This window comes from Sturnira hondurensis, unplaced genomic scaffold, assembly GCF_014824575.4.
Source record: "Sturnira hondurensis isolate 20B ecotype Veracruz unplaced genomic scaffold, ASM1482457v3 Scaffold0007865, whole genome shotgun sequence".
Lineage (NCBI taxonomy): Eukaryota > Metazoa > Chordata > Mammalia > Chiroptera > Phyllostomidae > Sturnira > Sturnira hondurensis.
This window is the reverse complement of record NW_028080496.1, coordinates 969,858-984,013: the sequence shown is the minus strand read 5'-3', so window position 1 is coordinate 984,013 and position 14,156 is coordinate 969,858.

Sequence of the window (14,156 nt, the reverse complement as noted above, 5' to 3'; positions counted from 1 at the left end):
AACTCCTCTGCTCCAGTTGTATAATTCATTTGCCTGTAGCGCCTTATGGTGAGGCCATTTCTAATTCTCTCTGCACAGAGGGTGCAGGGATTTGAAAGAGAGGCCCTGGCTCGGCAGCTCCAGTGGTTAGAGCTTTGTCCCCATCCCTGGAGAAACCCACTAATGAAAGCATAAAACAGTGGAACAACAAATTAATGTTTCTCTCTCCCTCTCTCAAATCAACAAATAAAAAAATAATAATTAAAAAAGAAAGGGTAAGCAGGAATAATCGTTGATCCATTCTGCCTTTCCCAGGATTTCATTTAAAAAATTTTTTTTTGCTTTTTTCCCCATTCTTGTGGCCCTCTGGTTGAAACTACTGCTCTAGGTCCATCCACATCGTCACCACTGTGAAGGTATCATTCTTTTGTATGGCTGAGTGATATTTCATTGTATGTGTATATCACATCTTCCTTATTCATTTGTTATCCATGCACACTTGGATTGCCCCATGTATCAGCTGTTGTAAGTAACGCTGCATTGACCACAGGGTGCATGTATTTTTTCCACTAGTGTTTTAGATTCTTTCAGATAAATACCCAGCAGTGGGATTGCTGGGTCATGTGGTAGTTCTATTGATTTTTTGAGGAACCTCCACACTGTTCTCCACTGTGGCTGCACCAATTTACACCCCCACCAACAGTGCACGACGGTTCCCTTTCTCCGCATCCTCACTGACATTTGTTTGATTTATTGATGATGGCCATTCTGACAGGTGTGAGACGATATTTCACTGTGGCTTTAATTGGCATTTCCCTGATGATTAGTAAAGTTGAGCACCCATATGTCATCTTCAGAGAAGAGTCTATTTAGGTCTCCTGCCCATTTTTAAGTCAGATTTTTGTGCCTGTGCGTGAAGTTATATGAGTTCCTTATATATTTTGGATATTAACTCCTTGCCAGGTGTATCATTTGTGAATACCTCCTTCCATTCAGTAGGTTACCTATTCATGTTGTTGACATTTGGTTCCTCATTGTACTTCCTAACTCTCTTGAAGTTCTCCCTAAATTCCTATTCTACTCCCTAGTTTGGTGAGGATCCTTAGGACTATTTCGTTGCATTCTTTATTGGGCGAATTATGTATCTCCATTTCCTTAGACTTTTCCTGGGTATTTTTCTTTCTTTTTTTTTTAAAGATTTTTATTTATTTATCTTAGAGGGGAAGGGAAGGAGAGAGAGAGAGAGAGAAATATCAATGCATGGTTGCCTCTCGTGCGTCCCCCGCCAGGAACTGGGAACTGGCCTGCAACCCAGGCATGTGCCCTGACTGGGAATCGAACCGCGATCCTGTGGTTCGCAGGCCCGTGCTCAATCCACTGAGCTACACCAGCCAGGGCTCCTGGGTATTTTTCTTGTTCTTTCATTTAAGAGATAATCCTCTTTCCATTTTGGGTGACTTTCTGTTTGTTGAAAAGAATTAGGCAAAACAGCCCCTTCCCCCAGCTCCGGAAACGTGGGCTGGCATGGAAGCAGAGGCTCTGTGTGGACCACGTACGCTGGGCTGCCTGATGGCAGGGCCGAGCGGCCCTTAGGCATCCGGGTCCAGGCTGCAGAGACCGCAGGGCGGCAGCCGGGCGGCCCGGGTAGGAACTGGACGCGATATACCAGGCCTGCTGCCTCTCTGCAGCCTGAACCGGACTGGGTGACGGTCCCAGAAACCTGCCGCTGGACTGGGCATGTGGGCCCACCCCAGGAGGTGGAGGGCGTGGACGGTGGCGCTGAGGCCCCTCCCCACCGGGTCTTCTCCAGCGTGTCTCTGTCTGGTGTGTGGCACCAAGAGCGGCCCCCGTAAGCTCCATGGGTCCTGCGGCGTCTGATGGTGTCAGGAAGGCCCGTGGAGCTGAGCATGCGCTCTCCCCGTGCAGGACACGTGCTCATGGTGCCGGGCATGCGCTCTCCGCATGCAGAGCACGTGCTCTACACGACCGCGCATGCGCTCTGACGACCGAACCCGAGGTGACGCCCTGTTCCTCCGTGCGCCCGGAACACTGCTGTCTGTCCACAGGGGGCTTGCTCGCGGGACTCTGATCGGAGACTCTGGGCTCCTGTGCCCGCCGCTATCCCGAGGGCTGGGGCGTGGTGAGTGCCACGAGGGTGCCCAGTTTCCCCGGGCCGTGGGCTCTCCCGGCCCCGGGGCCACACTCCTCCTCCGGGGAAAGGGCGTCCTGCTGCTCCGGGGACGGCGTGGGGGCGCTGTGTGTCCGGGCCCGCAGTGGAGGGCCACCCACCGGCCCCACTGGCTGCTGCCGAGTCCCAGGTGCGCCCTAGACTCCAGACCCAGGGCGCCCAGTGCCGTTTCCCCGGGTGACGGTGACCCTTTGGAAAACCTGGCCTGGCGTTCCCGTGCGGCGTGCGGGGCGGCCTGACTGAGGTAACGTCTGCTTTCGCCTCCTGGCTTTTCTGTCCGACTTGGGACGAGTCCTTTAACCTCCTTGATGACGTGAAATGAAGATTCTGCGCAAAACGACCTGGAAGTTTCTTTGCCTCTGGAGTCACACCTCGCCTGTGTGTTAGCCAGGCACTCGGGCTTCCCACCCGCGGTGGCCGCGAGACTCGCGTGGTCAGCTCGACTCTTCCCAGCCCCCGCTTCTGCACTTGGGGTGACAGTAGAACCTCGCGAACGTGGATGGCACTAACGTAGCGTGTGTGATGATTCTGTGCCTGGGCCGAAGTTTGTCTTTGTTTGGTAACCCGGGACCTCGTGGGAAGGGCAGAGAAACCGTGTCAACAGTGCTGCCAAACCAGTGTTCAGAATCTTTCAGAAGTAGCTGTTTTTCAAGTCCTTGCAGGCGTTCTTCGCCACCTGCGTCTGTATTTACCACGAACCAGCCTGTAGCCCAGAGGGGAAACCAAATCGCCTGGTGGCCGGGGCTCCTGTCCGCTGGGAGCCTGGCCTCCTCCCCGTCGGCCCTGCTGGGTGCTTGCTCCCTGCTTCTGATCCTGGGAGACTCCCTGGCCCTGGAGCGGACTAAGCCACCTAGCTGTGGAAATGGCAGATCAGGCAGGGAAGCTCTTGTTCTGCTGCAGCACATACTCCTGACCACCCCTGCCACAGTGTGATGGAAAGGGCGCAGGGGGCACCTAGGAGGGGGCTCCGATTAGCGAGGGAGAAGCCCTTGCAGGTGGCAGTCGCCGTCTGCCATCACACACCGGCAGGTCATTTCCACCGGGAGCCTTGCAGCTTCGTAAGACAGACCTGTCTTCGGAATCAATCTGTCTGTTTTAGCATAGCCGCAGGCGGTGCCTCCGCCCAGCCCTAGCAGGGAAGCACTGCCTGGGGTGAAGGACTATGACGTGGGACTTAACGAGACTCACTGCAGTGGGGCCTGGAACTTACCTGCTGTGTATTAGATGCTGGAGCGAACAGTGTCCTAAACCGTCTTTTGTGTTCTTGTTACTGTTAAGGAGGCGAAGCTGAACTGTGTGGACCAGAACGTACTGGCAGCCCAAATCCTTCTGTCTGGAGTGGGAGGGAAAGATCAAAGCCACCTCCTTCCAGGAAGTCGAATGTGGAGAGAGCACCTGCCTGCTTTGGAGCCGGAGGACCAGGCAAGTGAGCAGTTCTCCCTGCCTGCGCTGTGTGTGTGGTGCCTGGCAGCCGTTTGTTTGCCTCCAGGGAAACCTCGCACTCTCCTGGGAGGATGGAGCTTTTCCAGACTCCCCAGGGGGAAGAGCTCATTGTCGGCTAAACCCAAGAGCGCCCCAAGCCAGCTTGTCTCTAGGTTGGGAGTGTAGAGGGGGCGAGGGTGCTGAGTGCAGGGAAGCTGTGTCGTAGTCTGGCCTCTCTTACTGCATGAATTCTGGGGGTGGATGTTGTACAGTAAGAGACTGAGCATCTGTGAGCTAAGACGGTAAACCCACAACATCCCCTTGAGCCGGCCACCATTGTGTAGGCTGTCTCACCGCTCTGAGCTTGTGGCAGTCAGGGGCACGTTGCTACATTATCATTTTTCCCACTTTCCATTCCAACTCCCTTCAGTGCCTCGAGCACTCCATGAGGCTGGAGTGAAGGGCAGCTCAGAGAACACTGCCCTCATCAGAGAAGTGATTCTCCCCTGGTGAGATCAGACTACGATCCCTGGAAAGAGGTCACGGAGCTGGCAGACTGGGAGTTTCTGGTGATGGGCAGCTCACTGATCCTGGCTGGCCAGGACTTGGGGCTATAAAGCGTGTCCTGTCACAAATTAGGCCCTCCTTCCAAAATGCATCAGGCAAGAAACTTCCCAAACGCTTGAAATTTTAGGACCAGCTGCCAAATGCAGGGCTGAACTGGGGATTTTAAGACAGATTTGTATTTAAAAAAAAAAAAAGAAGAAGAGAAGGAAGCCAAGAGAGACGTTTCCCAAAAGCTGCCCACAACGAGTCTGTGGCAGCTTTATCTATGACAGAAAAGTTTCTGGTGTTAAGACAACTTTTAAAAGTAAGGTGAGAGTTCTTCAGACACTAAAATGAAACTAATATGAACTCTGAAAGAGAAACAAGTTGATATATGCTACATTTTAAAACGATAAAAGGAATCATGTGTTAGTATTGCAACAAAGCAAATACATCTGCATATGGACAAGGTCTGCAAGGTGTGGAGCGGAAGGGATCATAAGAGTTGCCAGTTGTTTCTATCAAATTCTCTTTAAATGTGTTACCTTACCCTCCCCCCCAAAAAAAAGAAAGGAAAGGAGAATTTTTCCTGCCATGATACCTTTGAATATGAAATTCCTGCCACTGTCCTCAGGTCTCTCACGTTCTCAGCATATGGGCCTGTAGTGAAAATTTGTGTTTCGTGTTTCCTGGCCTTTCTGGGCGCCCTGCTCTCTGTCCAGCTTTGCTGTCCTGAGACACGAAGACCCCACAGGCAGCCGGGCTGACAGGGCCGGCCCAGAGTTGCCTGTTTGCAGTCCTGTTACATGCAGCTCTTATCCAAATTTATCACACAGTTTCCTAAAAACCAGGTCCACCATATGGAGACTTTTTTTTTTTAGTGACGCTATTGATTGTGGTTTGTGGGACTTGAGAAGAATGCAGCCACCAGGAGCAGGAAAATGTTACGTGATTCAGTTCATCCCCAAACCATGATGACAAACATGACCAGGAAATCCCTCACAGGAGATAAAGAGCCGACGGGGAGCAGGCTGTGGGCTTCTCCCGATTTGGTGCGCAGGAAGAAGTCACATTTGTTCCTTTACTTAAAATGACACACAGGCTGGTGGGACTGCTGACCTGCGGCCACGGCCCTCCCAGTAGGAGCCTTTTGGTTTTGGGGTGTGTCTGTCCCATTGCAGCAAAGGGGCAACCCTGGCTCCTCACTGGTGTGCTGTGCTTTGCTGGCTCTGTCCCACCTGCCCCTGCCCCATCTTTCCTGTGGGAGGCTTGTTCTGAAACCTCGCTGGATCTTCCACGCCTGCATGGGAACCCGGCGCAGGCTCACTTGACTGGCCATTCTGACGTGAGCATACTCACAGACTCGATCTGGGTTCTCTGTTCTCTGCACTGAGCTCCACTGTCCGCACTGGTGACATCCTTCTCTTCACGGTGCTGGGAAGCTCTGTGTTTCATATCAGACTGGGCCTGCTCAAGCTCTAAACCACCCTGGGGCCCCCAGAATGCTGGGCGCCCCCGCTCTGGAGCACTTGGTGCATTCCACATTGAGCTGTCACGATTGGTGGCTCCCGGGTAACTCTCCCACCCCACCCCAGCTGGACTGGGCCTTACCTCCGAGTTTGGCACCTCATCAGGCTCACATAGTAGGGCCTCAATAAGTATTCATGCAGTCGAGGTGACTGGTCTGAGGAGACCACCCTGTGCCTGCAAACACCCCAGCATCTTCTGATCTGCAGCCGCGCCGCCTGATTCTCGCCCCGTCTCCCTGTCCCCCCTTTCTGTACACCACACTGGCCCACCAGAACCCAGCTCGCCCTGCACTGCTGCCAAAGCATCACCCCAGTTTGCCTCGCACCTCCTGTTCCCTTCGCCCCACTCTAGCTTTGCTCCTGACGGCATCACATACCTTGTCACGTTGTCACTTCTCCGCACTTCCTGTACTCATGTATTTAACCAAAATTACCGAGCACTTGTTATGTGCCAGGGGAGTGGAAACGGGAAGATTGAAGGCACAGTGCAGTACAGAGGGGTCAGCATGTAGTCATAGCGCTTCCGTGTGGCTGCTGTGAGTGTGTTCACAGGGGGGAGAGGAAGGTGGGGACACCAGCCTGGACCATACGAGGTTTGGCTGCACGGGTGCAGGGTCCCTCCCCTCACACTGTACACTGAGGGAGGGAGGGTGTGTGTAAGTAATCCCGTGTACGTTATCTCCACAGCAGGGAGGGTCAGACCTGAGTCAGCAGGCCACCCCGAGCAGCATCCGGTGGCAGAGAGGGAAGACCTGGAGGCCGGGGGTCAGGCAGCCGCAAACAACCCCTGTCCTTCTCAGTGCTGCGCTCTGAAAACCGCACAACGTGAAGCTGAAAGACGAAGGACCTTCCTCCTCTCCACGCCCCACTGTGGCACTGAAGGCACAATACTGAGGAGAGAATGGTGATGCCTCCCATTCTTACAGCACCTGCAGTTCTCCAGGTGATTTCTGTGCCCATCCTCTTTCTTGGAGTTGGTGGTGACTTTATGAAATACAAAGAGTGGGGACTAGTACTTCCAGGCTTTTCTGAGAGGAAATGAGGCTTCAGGAGGCTGAGTGACCTGCCCGTGATCCCTCAGCCAGCAAAGGGTAGTCCCGGAAGGCTGAGTGAGCCCATTCTGGCCCTCTCCCAGTGCATGTCCCCCTTCCTGGGCCCCCAAATCCCTCTTTTTGGAGGGTTTTAGCAGGCACGTTTCCCGCAGCCTGGGTGGACCACACCTCGGCTGCAGGAAACAGCAGGAGTCCGCAGACTTTTTCTGTGAAGGGCCAGACAGTGACTGTTTCAGGCTTTGTGGGCCGTGGAGTCTCTATCCCAGCTCCGGAGTTCTAGCCTGGGCGCAGTGGCAGCCTCGGGTGCGCCCATCAGAGGGTTTAGGAACGGAAGGGCGGTGTCCCCATCATGTCTGCCAATCAGTCCTCCCACGTGGCTCTGCACACCCTCCGTGGAGAGATGGGGTGGCGGTGGGCTCAGTGACAGTGGGCGTCACTCTGTGTCAGACGGCTTTCTTGCAAAGTGTCTGCAACTGCCCCAGTTGCTATGGACAGAGGGGCCATTGGTTGTAAATGGAGCTGAAGAGGAGGAGGGCCCATGTCCCTGTGGGGATGGGAGCCAGTACCCACCTGCCTGGCTTGGGCCTACACTTCCTGCTCTCGGCCGTCACTGCGGGTAAGACCAGGCTCCCGCCCCACGGTCCCCACAGTTTTGCTCAGCCTTCCAGGCCCCTTTGCAGTTGGCGTTTGAGTAATGAAAACCAGCAGTGCTGTGCCCGGAACAGGGAGGCATGTTGGGGACCTTTGTACGATACAGACCCAGCTTTGTCTCTCCCTTGATTGAACCCTTTATGGCAACTGGAGAAAGGACGTATTGCCGGGCGTGGAGTGCGGGGCCCTCTGCTCGTGGCCCTGGTGACCATGCCCGCTCACAGCCACCACCGCTCCCTGCTCCCGTGCCTGAACTGCTGTCCCCTAAACACACGATGTGGGTTCCATGCCTCGGTTTCTCTTTCCACCTCTTCCTTGTCTTTGGGGGGCTCAGGCAGCACAGGGCATGCAGGTCATGCCGGGACTTGCCCACTTGTAACCCTGGAAGTCCCAGGCTAGGAAACCGTTAAGTCCTGGGCGCAGTGGGTGTGACAGTGGGTTTTGTGTGTCAGTCTGACCGTGCCGCCTCGTGCCCAGGTCTGTGGCCGGGTGGTCTGCTGGGACAGCCTGTCAGGGTGTCTTTGGACGAGAGTAACACTGAGTCGCTGAGGAAGGCGGATGGCCGTCTGCAGTGTGTGGGGGCCTCACCCCGCCGTCTGGGGGAGACAGAGTAACACTGATGGAGCCAGAAACAGTTGTTGCAGAGAACAACTTTAGAATCTGTTCAGGAATTAGAGGAAAAGAACACAGGTATTTTGTTTCAGAACAAAAGGTGTTAGATCAGAAGATGAACAAACAACTTACCTCTGTCTTGTTGAGGAATTGGCTGAATTGAAGCATTATTACGGGTACATCCCGAGCAGTTAGAGGTACGCACGGACAGACCACCTACCCGCAGTCACCGAACCAGGAGAGAAGGGGAGTGCGTTCAGAGTATCCACTGAGAGCGCTATTTTTTTTCTTTTTGACATAGTATCCATTAGGAGAAAGGGCAAAACAAACACATTTAAAAACACCGAAGGACCGAGTTTACCACATGCAGACTTTCATTAAAAAGCCTATTAAAGGATCTATTTGAACACAAATGGAAAGCAAGAAGTGGAAAAAGCAATGATGAAACACATTGGTAAAATGTGTCGGCAAATTTAATTAAACATCTGCTTAAAAACCCTACATGTCTGTGTTAAAGGTAAAACTAAAATTATGAGTCATAATAGGGAGAAGCGGGAGGTGTTTACTGGGTGTCTAACCTCACACATTCTTTATACAGGATTGGGGCATGCATGCACATATAGTCTTTATTTTAAGTATAGTTTACTATGCATTTTTTTAAAAAATGGAAGGCATTAAAAGAACAAATGTTTTTTATGTTCCTGTTCAAAAGAGACTGAAAAAAAATGGAAACAAAATGTTATCAAGCCGATAGGAAGCAGAGAAAAATAATAGAAAAAAATGAGTGGGGAAGGTAGTCTCACTCTGTCGTTAATATTTTTCTATTAATGTAGCTTGGAAGCTTTTGTAATACAGCACTTTATATTAGTTATATATATATATATATAGGGAGAGTACGAGAGCATATGCATGGGAATGATATCCCAATTCACCAAAATATCTGCCCTGGGGGAAAAGGGAGGGTGGGCTGAGGCCCTGGATCCTGGTCAACGGGGCACCTGCATTGTCCTGAATGCCTGGTTTCTTCCAGTGCTGCTCACAGAGGCGTCGTGGGAAAGCGTGGGAGAGCTGGGTGGCGGGACACCTCTCTCCCTGCTGAGGCGTGTGCAGGTGGTGTTCGCAGCGACAGACGTCTGGGAGAAGCGCTCCACGCTGCCCCACGGGGTCGGGGTCACGCAGGCCCACTGAGGAGTCCTTCCCATCGGCCCCGACCTGGAAATGACCCACAGGCCTGCCCATCGATAAAGTGGGTGAATAAATCTGGGTGTATTTTGACAGTGGTGGGATACTATGGAGTGATTAGGCTATTGAGTGTTATGTTTTATAACATTGAGCAAGAGAGGTGGAGGAGTTACTTGTCTGTTTCCAGGAGGGCTGGAAACAGACTCTGCCGAGCCGTGTGCACGAGGCAGCGGCGAACTCCAGTGGGCAGAGCGGGAACCGCCACAGGCGCGGGCGACCCTCAGAGCCAGGATACGGGGGGAGGAGGGTGTGAAAGGAGGCACGTGAGGCTTCTGGGTGGTGGCAGTGATCTGCCTCCAACTGTGACATGAGCCCGTGCTTTTACTGTATAGCAGTGAGCTACGTGTGTGCCTTGTGGGAGAGCACAGGGCCCCGGCCTCGATGTGAAATGCTCTGAAGCGTACTGTTGCTCAGTGACCGTGCGTCTGAGGTGTCTGAGGGAGCTCTGTGTCAGCTTGTCGGCATTTTTATTGATAACAACATGATCAGTGTCCTCACCTGGCCCTGGGAACACTCTGGAAGGTTCTGTCTTTGCAACTGGTGGTACAGCGACCGCATCCCGGTCCCCTAGTTCTGCCGTGTTCTCTGGACAAGCCCGTGGTTCCTGGTCTGAGGGAGCTGGATATGGCCTCTGCCAGGGGGATGGAGGGTTGGCGATTGCAGCTCACACGCCACCCCCCCCCCCCCGACTCCTTGCTGCTGGGCGGCCTTTGGGAGTGCTGACGTCCTGGTCCCAACGCTGGTGCTTCATTACGAACATTGGTCACGGCATCTGGAACACCCAGATGCCCGATATTGGGGGTTTGCAGGCCAAAGGCTCTTTGAGTGGCTGGGTTTTTTTTTTTTTTTTTTTGAAACGTGAATGGTCTTTTTCACACTTAACATTTAAAACTGTAAAAGCTACTCTCAGCTCTTGGACGGTATCAGAACTGGCACTTCGGCCCGGCCCTGTGGCAGGGCATGCTCCTCCTGCGACACATGGCCCGTGGGCAGGACGCACGCAGGCAGGCTTCCTCGTTGGCCACACCCTGTCCTGTGTCTGCCTGGGGGCTGTTAAAACTGAGCTCCGAGGAGAGCGGGCTGCCCTCCCTGTTGGGGTGGGCCCCAGCTGGTCGACAGAGGCCTGAGTGGGACACAGACCGGCCTCCCCAGGCAGGAGGACAGGCTGCACCACTCACCACAGGCAGGGTCTTGCCAGGCGCCACCGTGGTGAACCTTTCCCTGTCTCTGTACGTAGGCACCCTGCTGGCTCTGTGTCTGCAGAGAACCCCAGGTCACAGTCCAGGTCCTGCGACTCTCCGGCAGTTTACCCCTGTCCATTCCTACCAGTGTTTCTCTTGATTGGGGAAGTAGAACCTCTTAATAGATATTGAGTGCTTATTTTGTGCTCGTTACATTATCTGGATTATCTGATTTAATTTTCACAGAAGTCCTGCTCAGATAGGTGTAATGCCTTAATCCATTTTATGTGTGTGTAAACAGGCTTAGAGAGGAGGAGCAGCCTTCCCTCAGCTTTCCCCCCAGGCGGGAGTTCAGAGGGACTTGGAGGACATTCCAGCAGGGAAGAACAGGGCAGTGTGGATCCAGACAGTTACTTTCTAAGCCAAAATTCCCGTTTACCAAGGGGAACTGTGAAAAGCAGAGACAGGCCACACCACCCCGTCACCCGGGGAGGGCCTGTAGCCCCGAGGGCACAGGCGTGCCGTGTGGGGCGGCATCCAGGGCAGGAGGGCTGGGCCCTTGCAGCAGCGTGCAGCCCTGGGTCCCGGCGAGGCGCTTTCCCTGTGGGCATGGGCACATGGCAACTCCAAGCGGGTTCTGCTCTCAGCCAAGAGAAGCTAGAGCCGGCTGCAGCTCCTCTCTCCCCTGCACCCCCACCCCCAATATTAGATCACAGAGGAAAGGCTGGGGGCCCAGCCAGCCAAGGGCCTTCCTACAAGGACGGCCTTCCTGGATTAGTGCCCGTGCAACTGAGTGTTTCGTTCTGGCTTGAGTGAAGTGCTGAGGCCCAGCAGCGCAGTGCCTGCACCTCGGCCTCGAATCTGTCTCCTCCAGCACAGGCCTGTGGCTCGCCTTTGGTGGCCAGCAGGCCTGGCAGATCTTCACGTCGCCTGCTGCGGAGCACAGCCCCAGGGAGGGAGGCGCCTCCTTCCAGGGAGGTCCGCAGAGATGGACGCCTGAGTTCTGGGGCAGGTGGTGGGGACAGGAGCACCTCTCAAGCTGCTACTGTGGTTGCAATGCACAGAATAGTATAAACGGGGAAGCTGAGCACAGAAACTTGACATCACTTCCGGGTCACTGGGAGAACTCGCCACTGGTTGGCCACGGTGCAGTGCTCTTATCTCAGCTTCCAGAGCCCGGAGAGCTCGCTGGAAGGGGGCCGTCGCTGTGGGCCGGGACCACGGCTGTGACAGGGGTAAGTCAGTCTGGGCTGACTGCAATCACCCGGCACACAAAGCCATTTAAAGCGGTGGAAGAACCAGGAGAATGAAAAAGTGTTTGTCAGCCCTAAGGGACAGCAGGAAAGTTTAAGGAGGTGCAGCCAGGCAAGGGTGGCCATGGCATCACTTGTCCTCTCTTGCCCTCTCCAAGGGTTCCAATGAGTCACCAGGTCTGGCCTCCCACACTGGCACCCTGGCGCAGGGAACCGGACCTGGGCGCCATGTGGCACATGTTAGGGAAGAACGTCACCCAGTGAGTGTGGGTCGCTTAGTGATGGTGCAAAGCTTCCCGGGATGGGTGGGGGTGGCGCAGAAAATGAGGACAAACGAGATCAGAGACTGCCACGTAACTTCTGTCTGTGGCAGTCGGTTCTCCCTTTGGTTCGGGAATCGTGTGCATTTTGCCTCCGTTCAGCCCTGTGTTCGAGGCTGCCGGCGCTCCGGCCTTAAAGCTCACCAACTACTGTGGAATGCTGCCACCCGGTGGTGGCGGCGGGAATTGTCTCATGTGGACCCCAAACCAGAGAGCCTCAAATTACCTTAAAAGGCGGCTTTGAAAACAATAAAAATTAAAAATATAAACCTTTGAGAGCAAGAGTAAACAACATAGTCTTAAAAGCTAAGCAGACCTGGTTTAAAGGCACATTCATTTGATGTTCGGCCAATAAAAGGAAAAGCTTAAGGTATATTATGGATTTTCTGCCCTCCTTCCTTTTGTTAAACTGTTACTTGGCTATCCTGTTTAAAAGGAAATTACAAGAACAGAATCTTCCTTAAGATCTGAGGTATCCCTGACTGAGCGAAACATAGCTTTTTAAAAATTAATGTACCTGTCTTTGTCTAACAGGAATGTAGAGGGGTTTTTTTGTTTTGTTTTTAATAGCTTTAACTTGTGTGTGAAGCTGGGACGGCTCAGCAGGATCAGCTAGATGTGTGTGGAAACCGTGTTTGGGCGCCTTGGAGCTGACTTCTAAGACTCTTGTTAGGGACGCCCTCCTCGCCCTCGGTCCATATAATTGACCTTTAAGTTAGAGTGAGTTTTTTTCTCGTGGCCCATAAAGGGGAGAAGGAGAAGCAGGAAAGTGGGGATTCAGGGAGGGGGCTTTGCAAGGATTCTGGGCCCAGGGAGTGTGGCGGGATCTCAACATCTAGAGGCAAGCTGTTAACACGGAGCCTGCCTAGAACAGGTCAGCGTGACGCCATGACCCCCCTTCCAATCGTCCCCTTCACAGTGGCCCTTTCTGACCAGAAACCAAGGCTCACCTACGCTCCTGCAGTCTTACCAGGGCAGCTCCCTTTGAGCCTTAAGCAAACATGGGGGCGCCAAACAAAGTGATGAATTTAAAACAGTGCCTTTGGGGCAACTCCTCTGAGGAGCGGTCAGAGTCCCGGGCTTGTCTGGGTCCCCGAATGCTCTCTGCCACAGGGCTCGTCCCAGGTGAAGGGGCAGCCGGCCTGGGTGAGGAAGCTCTGAACGGGGGCACACTGCAATTGCCGAGAGGGTTTCCCTGCTTCTCTCCCCCATGGGTTGTCAAATAAGTCATTACGCTCGTGGAAGAGTCTCCTGAAAACGGAGCAAAGAGCCCCAGAACCGGTGTCCCCCCTCCCACTGTGTGATGGGTTCTTTCAGGCACTCTGTGTGCCCAGGACCTGTCCCGCTCCGCCAGGCACCTTCTGTGCGGCGTGACTCCCACAGTCATGAAACCGGAAAAGATACCACTGAGAGGTTTTCTTAGGCTCCGCCGAGAAAGAAATGCCAATCAGCCATAAAGTAGGCAATAAAAAGCTTTACTGGGGTTTGTGCTCCCGGGTGAGATTCCACGGTCTGTAGGATGAGGCCTTGGAAGTCACGCCCAAGCAGGGAATGTAGTGGGGTTTTCTTTTCATTGACTCCCTGTGGGAGCTGGGGATTGGTGCCCTCTGAACAAAGCAGCAATACAGCATTGGTGGTCTCTTCCTCGGACTCAGGTTACTGTGAGGATGTCTGTTTTGGCAAAGTCCAGCAGGAGCTTCCTCCTATCCCCGCCCACCCTAACATTCCGACCTCTTTGATAGGATAAGGGGTGTCGTGTTCATCTGGCTGCTTCTTGCTGTCAGAGGGGGATAGAGGGGAGGGCCTAGAGGTCAACTGTTTCTAGTTTGCTAGGGAGGGGCGAGTAGGTTTGTGTCTTCAGCAACATCTGGTTAAAAGTAATTCTGGAAGCTTTGCGAATTCTTTCCTGGAGGAATGTCAGGAAACAGGGGCCAAGCATTAATAGTATACAGATTATTATGATTGGCCCTAGGACGGGGGCCAGGGTGGTAAAAAATAGGAAACGCCATCACAGGGTTATTTCAAGAGTGGTGGGGTCTTGGTGTAAGCTGTGGGGTCAGCATAGTCGGGAAGCAGGGGAAGGCTGAGGAGGAGTTAATGGTCCGCAGCAGCGTTCCATTGCACCAGAAAAACATACCTGGGGGGCTGGTAGTGGTTCCCAATATCTGCACGGTCTGGTCA